We start from the raw sequence: 10,548 nt of genomic DNA, 5'->3' as shown, positions 1-10,548 counted from the left end.
GCCACGACACAGAACCCGGCTCCAGGAGCCACGACACAGAACCTGGCTCCAGGAGCCACAACACAGAACCTGGCTCCAGGAGCCACGACACAGAACCTGGCTCCAGGAGCCACGACACAGAACCTGGCTCCAGGAGCCATGACACTGAACCCGGCTCCAGGAGCCATGACACAGAACCTCGCTCCAGGAGCCACGACACAGAACCCGGCTCCAGGAGCCACGACACAGAACCTGGCTCCAGGAGCCACGCCACAGAACCTGGCTCCAGGAGCCACGACACAGAACCTGGCTCCCGGAGCCACGACACAGAACCTGGCTCCAGGAGCCACGACACTGAACCTGGCTCCAGGAGCCATGACACAGAACCCGGCTCCAGGAGCCACGACACAGAACCTGGCTCCAGGAGCCACGACACAGATCCTGGCTCCAGGAGCCATGACACAGAACCCGGCTCCAGAAGCCACGACTCAGAACCTGGCTCCAGGAGCCACGACACAGAACCTGGCTCCAGGAGCCACGACACAGAACCTGGCTCCAGGAGCCACGACACAGAACCTGGCTCCAGGAGCCACGACTCAGAACCTGGCTCCAGGAGCCACGACACAGAACCTGGCTCCAGGAGCCACGACACAGAACCTGGCTCCAGGAGCCACGACACAGAACCTGGCGCCAGGAGCCACGACTCAGAACCTGGCTCCAGGAGCCACGACACAGAACCTGGCTCCAGGAGCCACGACACAGAACCTGGCTCCAGGAGCCACGACACAGAACCTGGCTCCAGGAGCCACGACACAGAACCTGGCTCCAGGAGCCACGACACAGAACCTGGCTCCAGGAGCCACAACACAGAACCTGGCTCCAGGAGCCATGACACTGAACCCGGCTCCAGGAGCCATGACACAAAACCTGGCTCCAGGAGCCACGACACTGAACCCGGCTCCAGGAGCCACGACACAGAACCTGGCTCCAGGAGCCACGACACAGAACCTGGCTCCAGGAGCCACGACACAGAACCTGGCTCCAGGAGCCACGACACAGAACCCGGCTCCAGGAGCCACGACACATAACCTGGCTCCAGGAGCCACGACACAGAACCCGGCTCCAGGAGCCACGACACAGAACCTGGCTCCAGGAGCCACGACACTGAATCTGGCTCCAGGAGCCACGACACAGAACCTGGCTCCAGGTGCATTGTCTTTGTGTAGTGGTGATACGCGCTGGGGTAGCGATCAGGTGCCAGCGCGTCGTGATTGGATGTGTGTGTTTTGACGCGAGCTGACGGTGAGGGATCAGGGGTCAGCGCGGGATCGTGGGTTGTGTGGTGCTGATTGGCTGGGTGCCGGTGACGCGCTGGTGTGGGAGTGATCGGGTGGCAGCGCGGCGTGATTGGTTGGTGAGTGGAAACACGCGCTGGGGGAAAGAGGATCGTAGAGATAGCGCGTTGTGATTGGTTCACTAAGGAGCGATGCTCACATCGAGGTCCGCATCCGCTCTGTCTCCCGGGAGGAGGGACTATATAAGGTGATGCGCACAGGCGCACGAGGAGGGTGTAACCAGCGAAGACTGAAGACGGAGAGGAAGAGATAGGGCCCTGCGGTACCTAGTCCCGCAGTCCTGTGAGGACCGGGACTCTGTGTAACCCAGAGGCGGAGTGTAGGGTGAGCATGCAGTGTCAGCATGCAGATTGTGTACACGAGACGAGTCTACACGAGACGAGTGATGTGTGTGTAGCCAGAGGCATAGGGTCTACACGAGACGAGTCTACACGAGACGAGTGATGTGTGTGTAGCCAGAGGCCTAGAGTCTACACGAGACGAGTGAAGAGTGTAGACGGAGGCAGAGGGTCTACACGAGTCAAGTACAGTGTGCTATAAGAAGAATAGAGGTTACGAGTTGTACCGGTGTATGGTGACCATACTCGGAAGAATAGAGACCACACGTTGTATCGAGATAAGTGAAGATTTAATAAAAGAAGTGTGTTACCCGTCAAGGAGTTTCCTGCCGTCATTTCCAATACTTCAACTGGCGTCAGAAGTGAAACTGTCTTCCAAGCATGGATACAAGGAAGACCAATCGGACCCACGGGATTGACCGCGAGGACAACCTTGACGACCCGGGCCAGCTGCCGTCGGGGGGTGAGGACGAAGAATGGCCCACGCTGCAGGATCCGCCGGCGGCGCCGGAGGAGCGACGGGGTACCGAGGCCTTGCTCCGTGAGGCGCACTCTCGTCTGGCGGAGCTGCTGCTCGCCGCCGCGTCCATCCTGGCGGAAATCAGCTCGTCGGCTGGAGCGGAGACGGCGGCGGACATTCTGCAGGGTCGCCCCGCAGATTCCCGCCAAAATGACTTGGCGATTCCCGCCATTTCATCGGCGTCGACTTTTGGCGGGAACGGCGACCGCCACGTGGCGGCGGTTCTCCAAGCGCGCCCTCTTACGTCATCAACGCGCGCTGCGGACCGCCATCAGTCATCCGCCATTGGGGCCGCCATCTTACACACCGACGGGGCGGCGGGAAGGAACCACGATGCAGAGGACGACTTCATTTTTCAACAGCGCCTCCCCGCATTGTCAGCCTTCAAGGCGGAAGGCGGGGACTGGGGCCAATTTCAGCGCAGGTTTTTGGCGCATCAGGAGATGTCTGCCTGGTCCGATGCTACGGCGCTGCGGGCACTGCCTGCCATGTTGGACGACAACGCGCTCGCGGCCTTCATGTCAGCTCGGAGGTCGGACCGCTCCACGCTTAAGGCAGCGCTGGGTCTCATGGCCAAGGTCTACGGACCTCCCTCGGCGTGCCGCCATCATTTTTATGCAAGGCGGAAGGCGGACACGGAGACCGCGCTCGCCTATCGCACGGCGTTGCTGGCTCTCGCCGATGCTGCATTCCCTCGGATGGACGAGGAGGGCCAGGATGCGATGGTTTTGGAGCAGCTGCTTAAGTTGGCGCAGGACCTGGGGGTCCCCATCAACACGGCCGACGAGATCGACATTTCTTCCTTACGGGTCGCTACGAGTATACAAGCGCACGAGGCCCTTCAACGCAAACAGGGGATCGTCTGCAACGCTGCCGTGGCCTCAGCTCCGGGTCCGGTGATCACCGAACCCCAAGTCGTCAGTCCGCGAGAGGAGGCGTTCACCGCGGGACGACCAGGGGACTGGAGGTCGGGGGGTCGGTCGCCTCTGCGATCGGCTCGCAAGCTGGAGCAACCGAGATCACCGACGACCCTCATCACGTGCTATAACTGCGGCCTCCGGGGCCACGTGGCGTCCGGTTGCCGCGCTCCCCGTCAGCGCGCCATGGGATCTCGGCTGGACGACGACCAAGGCCCCAAGGCATCCCTACAAACCCCGGCAAGTCGCGGCACCTCACATGCTCGGCCCACACACTCGACACGCATGGGCCGTCGCGGGGCGACGGAAGAGGGCCGGTTAGGGTTCGGGGATTCGGTTCGGCGAGGGGGTTTCGGCCGGGACCGGAGAGACATTGAATGGTCGGAGTTGGGGCATAGAATTGTGGCTGCTTCAGCGGGTTCATCCGTCGTTGCGGGTTCTATTGATGGGGTCGAGGTCAGGGTATTTGTGGACACGGGGGCGTCGGCGACTATTTTATATCGGACCTCATTTATAACATTCTCCCCGTCCAATGCCGTCCGCTGCTCCCAGTGGATGTGCCATTTTTCGCCGCAAATGGGGGATCGTTAGGCATTATCGGTCAGATTAGGGCGTCCATTTGCATTGGGGATATCAAATTGTCGGGACCCGTTTTCGTTTCGTCTTCTTTGGCGGTTCCTTGTCTATTGGGCACTGATTTTTTGGCTAAGATGCCCATTAAATTTCTAATCGATCAGCGTTGCATTGAACTACCTTCGGGTCGCCGTATTTCATTTTTGACGAGCCCTACTGAGATTCGGACGGCGTGCGCCACGATACAAGCATTGGCGACGCAGACCGTGCACGTGCCCCCGGGTTCACAGATGTTAATTCCCCTCCGGTTGCGGAAACCATGGGTGGAGGGGACTTCGGAACAAGGCATGCTTTTGGGTCCTTCTAACAGGGCTGTCGGGGGGGTCGATTTGTCGGTGGCTCACACTTTGGTTCGGGCGGACAAGGATCCGTTTGTGATGGTTTTAAACGCTGGGTCGCGGCCAGCCGTCATTCAGCAGGGTACCGTGCTGGCTCACGCGGCGCGGGTTCCTGCGGAGGAGCGGCTGGTTGCGCACGTTGATCCGAGCCCCACGCAGAACATTGAACCGAGGGACGACCTTGAATGGGTCCATTCGCTGTGCGCGGGCTCGGACGATTTGTCAGGGGTGCAGTTGGATGCGCTGCGCGAGTTACTAATGGAATTTTCTGATGTGTTCAGTAAACATAAATATGACATTGGGTGTACGGATTTGTTACGCCACCACATTGACACGGGCGATGCGGCACCGGTCAGGCTAAATCCCTTCCGACTGAGTCCTGCTGAAAAGGAACATGTTCAGTCGGCTTGAAGCCGACATTATTTCGCCTTCCTCCAGTCCTTGGGGAGCACCTATTGTGCTGGTTAAGAAGCAAGACGGGTCCTTGCGATTTTGCGTAGATTTCCGTCGCCTGAATAAGATCTCTGTGGCTGACGCGTATCCGCTCCCCAGGATGGACGAGTCGCTCGATGCATTGTCTGGTGCGCGATATTTTTCGACTCTTGATTTGTTATCGGGGTTCTGGCAGTTGCCACTCGACGAAGAGTCTAAACCTAAGACAGCATTTCGGACTCCAGGGGGCCTGTTCCAGTTTAACCGGTTACCCATGGGACTTCACTCCTCTCCAGCGACGTTTCAGCGCCTTATGGAGTTGGTTTTGTCGGGCTTGCAATGGGAGACGTGCTTGATTTACCTTGACGATGTCATTGTTTTCAGTAAAACATTTGAGGAACACCTCCAGCGATTGAGAGGGGTGTTCTTGCGAATGCGATCGGCTAAATTGAAATTTAAACCGGCCAAATGCCACCTTTTTTGTAAGTCCGTTAGATACTTGGGTCACATTGTCGACTCTTCGGGGATCTCTACCGATCCCGCGAAGACGGACTGTGTCAGTTCATGGCCGACACCCACGTCAGTTGCAGACGTGCGCAGTTTCATCGGTTTTGCTTCGTATTACCGCCGATTCGTTGAGCACTTCGCCACTATTGCAAAACCCTTGCACGCTCTGACGGCGAAGGGTGTGAAGTTCCAATGGGGACCGGAAGAGGAGGCCGCGTTCTGCGCCCTCCGGGACGCCTTGGTGGGTGCCCCACCCTTGCGTTATCCGGATTTTGCGAGTCCCTTCTTGCTAGATACGGATGCTAGCAACACGGGCATTGGGGGGGTACTGTCCCAGGTCGTTGGGGGAGTCAAAAGGGTGGTCGCTTATGGTAGCAGGGTGTTGTCTCCGGCGGAGCAGCGCTACTGCGTCACCCGTCGTGAACTGCTCGCCATTGTTTTTTTTGTACAACAGTTCAGACCGTATCTCTATGGTCGTCACTTTACGGTCCGGACGGACCATGCGGCGCTACAGTATTCATTGAGGGTCGCCCAACCCTCGGGCCAATTGTCACGGTGGTTGGAAGTCCTCCAAGACTATCAGTTCACGACCACATACCGTAAGGGGTTGCGACACACAAATGCCGATGCCCTGTCGCGATTGTTGCCTTGTCAGAAATGTGCGTGTCTATCGGGATCGGCGCGCTGTAAACCGCCGGTTGTGGAAGATAAAGGGGCATTGGCTGCGACCGCGTGCGCGCCAATCGGGGATGTCCCCGCTACCTGTCAGGATCGGGACTCGCTGCTCTCACTGTCGCTGAGTGAGTGGGGCCGTCTCCAAATGGCGGACAGCTCCCTGCTAGCATTGCGCCGCAGGGTGGGAGGTCCTAAAGAGGACCAGGAGCGAACTGGCTCCTATGTACTTAAACAGGGCATGTTGATGAGATGGGACAGTTTGTCCCGGCGGCATGCACTGGTGGTGCCTTCTGCTGTAAGGGGGAAAGTTGTTTTGGCCGCACACGAACGCCTCTTGCATTTGGGAGTAAACAAAACGCTTGCCCTGCTTCAGCGTGACTATTATTGGCCGGGAATGGGGAGTGACGTGGTAAATATTCTGAAGGGGTGCGTTGAGTGCGCCAGACGGAAACCACCGCCCGTGCCAGCTAATCCACCGCTGCAATCTATTCAGGTCTCGCGCACTAACGAGCTCGTTGCACTCGATATTTTGGGGCCTTTTCCAGTCACGCCTAGAGGGAATAAATACCTGTTGGTGGGGGTCGAATAATTCACCTGGTGGCCTATGGCGTGGCCTCTCGCCAACCAGTCGGCAGCGGCTGTGACGGACGCCTTTGTCCAGGGCCTGGACAAGGGGGCTCCCGAACGCTTGCTGACCGACCAAGGGAAAATTTTTTCGAGTAAATTGTTGCAAGAGGTGTGCGATCTGTTGGGTACCAAGAAGGTGCGTACCTCCCCGTACCACCCGCAGACGGACGGGATGGTGGAGAGACTTCACAAGACTTTGACTTCTATGCTGTGCCACCAGGTGTGTGAGGCACATGTAGATTGGGACCTGCAGGTCCCGGGGGTCCTTGCCGCGTATAGGATGGCCCCCCATGCAGCGACGGGTTTTTCCCCATTCTATTTGATGTACGGTCGGGAAGCCGACCCGCCCATGGAAACGCAGCTTGGCCTGTCCGCTCCACGAACTAATTCGAAATTGGCAGAACACATTAAATTCAATATTCACAAGCTGACAGAGGCAAGGGAGGCTGCACGGCTTAATTCGCGGGCTCGCCAAATTGCTAATGAACGGTTGCGGGCACGGAAGGTGTCCGTGCACGAATGGAAACCTGGTGACAGGGCCTGGCTGCATTGCCCTCAAGCACCCTTGGCTAAGTCGCCTAAATTGTTGAGGCCATGGCGGGGGCCCGTGGAGGTCGTGCGCGTTGCACGGCCCCAGTGCGTTCAGATAAAATGGGGAAAACGACGGTGGTACGTCCACCCCTCCCGACTGAAACCGTTCTCGCCTCCATATGGCCTCCCATTGTGTCGTGAGGGCCGAGCATGTGACGTGACCGACGACCCAAAGGGGGAAATGTCTCTGCCTGATCCTCACATGTCTCCGCCTGATCTGCTCCCAGGTGTCTCGGAACTGACAGCTGCCGACCACCGGCGGCCGGATCTTCGCGGCGGGGCCGGCCCTTTCAGGCCCGTTCCACGCCGTCTAGAGCAGCCGGAGCCGCCGGACGGTCGTCAGTGTCCTGTCCCATATGACGGACCGGCCAGACGGACTCGCGCCAGGTCGCGCTACTTTGTTTGACCTGCCACGTGAGGAGTCGAGGCAGTTGGAGCGCCTCGTCACTGCGTGTAGTTGCAGAGACGCTGGGCGCGTTCATTTTCTGGAAATAGCTTTTATTATGTTGTTCGTCGGGCTGTATATAGCTTCTTATAAGGTGTTGTGTGTGGTATTGTTAACTTTTCTTGTGTTAATTGTCAAATTGTACATAGGTTGTGTTGTTGTTGTGTTACGGGGCACACTGGGGGGTGGGGGTTTTGTTGTGTTAACGTTGTGGGAGGTTGTTGGTTAGCAGCCGGGACGGCTGCGAGCTATGTGGGGGGGGGTGATGTAGTGGTGATACGCGCTGGGGTAGCGATCAGGTGCCAGCGCGTCGTGATTGGATGTGTGTGTGGTGACGCGCGCTGACGGTGAGGGATCAGGGGTCAGCGCGGGATCGTGGGTTGTGTGGTGCTGATTGGCTGGGTGCCGGTGACGCGCTGGTGTGGGAGTGATCGGGTGGCAGCGCGGCGTGATTGGTTGGTGAGTGGAAACACGCGCTGGGGGAAAGAGGATCGTAGAGATAGCGCGTTGTGATTGGTTCACTAAGGAGCGATGCTCACATCGAGGTCCGCATCCGCTCTGTCTCCCGGGAGGAGGGACTATATAAGGTGATGCGCACAGGCGCACGAGGAGGGTGTAACCAGCGAAGACTGAAGACGGAGAGGAAGAGATAGGGCCCTGCGGTACCTAGTCCCGCAGTCCTGTGAGGACCGGGACTCTGTGTAACCCAGAGGCGGAGTGTAGGGTGAGCATGCAGTGTCAGCATGCAGATTGTGTACACGAGACGAGTCTACACGAGACGAGTGATGTGTGTGTAGCCAGAGGCATAGGGTCTACACGAGACGAGTCTACACGAGACGAGTGATGTGTGTGTAGCCAGAGGCATAGGGTCTACACGAGACAAGTCTACACGAGACGAGTGATGTGTGTGTAGCCAGAGGCATAGGGTCTACACGAGACAAGTCTACACGAGACGAGTGATGTGTGTGTAGCCAGAGGCATAGGGTCTACACGAGACGAGTCTACACGAGACGAGTGATGTGTGTGTAGCCAGAGGCCTAGAGTCTACACGAGACGAGTGAAGAGTGTAGACGGAGGCAGAGGGTCTACACGAGTCAAGTACAGTGTGCTATAAGAAGAATAGAGGTTACGAGTTGTACCGGTGTATGGTGACCGTACTCGGAAGAATAGAGACCACACGTTGTATCGAGATAAGTGAAGATTTAATAAAAGAAGTGTGTTACCCGTCAAGGAGTTTCCTGCCGTCATTTCCAATACTTCATTTGTACTGGTCGCCTTTTGGCATTCTATGGTCTGACACTGATGAGACGAGGCCACAAAGAAGGCCCTCGAATATCGCACTCCGCCCCCCACTTCCCGTGCCCCCCTCCACTTCCCTGTGCCCCCCCTCCACTTTCCCGTGCCCCCCTCCACTTTCCCGTGCCCCCCCCCCCACTTCCCTGTGCCCCCCCTCCACTTCCCCGTGCCCCCCTCCACTTCCCCGTGCCCCCCCTCCACTTCCTCGTGCTCCCCCTCCACTTCCCCGTGCCCCCCCCACTTCCCGTGCCCCCCCCACTTCCCGTGCCCCCCCTCCACTTCCTCGTGCTCCCCCTCCACTTCCCTGTTCCCCCCCTCCACTTCCCGTGCCCCCCCTCCACTTCCCGTGCCCCCCTCCACTTCCCCGTGCCCTCCCTCCACTTCCCCGTGCCCCCCTCCACTTCCCCGTGCCCCCCCCCACTTCCCCGTGCCCCCCTCCACTTCCCCGTGCCCCCCTCCACTTCCCTGTGCCCCCCCCTCCACTTCCCCGTGCCCCCCTCCACTTCCCCGTGCCCCCCTCCACTTCCCCGTGCCCCCCTCCACTTCCCTGTGCCCCCCCTCCACTTCCCTGTGCCCCCCCTCCACTTCCCCGTGCCCCCCCTCCACTTCCCCGTGCCCCCCCTCCACTTCCCCGTGCCCCCCTCCACTTCCCTGTGCCCCCCCTCCACTTCCCCGTGCCCCCCTCCACTTCCCCGTGCCCCCCTCCACTTCCCCGTGCCCCCCTCCACTTCCCTGTGCCCCCCCTCCACTTCCCTGTGCCCCCCCTCCACTTCCCCGTGCCCCCCCCCCCACTTCCCCGTGCCCCCCTCCACTTCCCCGTGCCCCCCTCCACTTCCCCGTGCCCCCCCTCCACTTCCCTGTGCCCCCCCTCCACTTCCCCGTGCCCCCCCTCCACTTCCCCGTGCCCCCCCTCCACTTCCCTGTGCCCCCCTCCACTTCCCCGTGCCCCCCCTCCACTTCACCCTGCCCCCCTCCACTTCCCCGTGCCCCCCCCCACTTCCCCGTGCCCCCCTCCACTTCCCCGTGCCCCCCTCCACTTCCCTGTGCCCCCCCTCCACTTCCCCGTGCCCCCCTCCACTTCCCCGTGCCCCCCCTCCACTTCCCTGTGCCCCCCCTCCACTTCCCCGTGCCATCACTACCACCATCACTACCATCACTACCACCATTACTACCACCATCACCACCATCACTACCACCATCACTACCACCATCGCTACCATCACTACCACCACCATCGCTACCACCATCACTACCACCATCACTACCACCATCACTACCACCATCACCACCATCACTACCACCATCGCTACCACCATCACTACCACCATCATCACTACCACCACCATCACTACCATCACTACCACCATCACTACCATCACTACCATCACTACCACCATTACTACCACCATCACTACCATCACTACCACCACCATCACTACTCTCCCCTACTCACCCCTATATCCTCTTCACCCGCCGTCTTTCCCCTCCTGATCTCCGTCTCTCTTCTTCTGACCTCCCGTCTCTCACCCCCGTGACCCCTGCGACCCAGTGCCCCCCCCACCCCCCCCGCCCCCAGCCTGGCTTAACGGCTCGGTGTCGGGCCACGTGCGGGAGCGGCCCGACTCGTGCGTGCTGTGGGTGGACGCTCACGCGGACGTCAACGTGCCGCTCACCACCCCCACGGGGAACCTGCACGGGCAGCCCGTGGCCTTCCTGCTGCGCGAGCTGCATGACAAGCGAAGTGCCGGTGCCCACCCCCCCCACGTCCCCGCGGCCCACGGTGTGGGCGAGGTGCCCGCATCCCCCCACCCGCGCCCCACCACCCTCCCCAACACCACCGCTGCCCTCTCTGTGCTGCCCCCCGCAGGTGCCGGCGCTGCCCGGGTTCTCGTGGC

This window comes from Lampetra planeri, chromosome 33 (genome assembly GCF_965212315.1).
Source record: "Lampetra planeri chromosome 33, kcLamPlan1.2.h2, whole genome shotgun sequence".
Classification (NCBI taxonomy): Eukaryota; Metazoa; Chordata; class Hyperoartia; order Petromyzontiformes; family Petromyzontidae; genus Lampetra; species Lampetra planeri.
Note: the sequence above shows the minus strand (reverse complement) of the source record.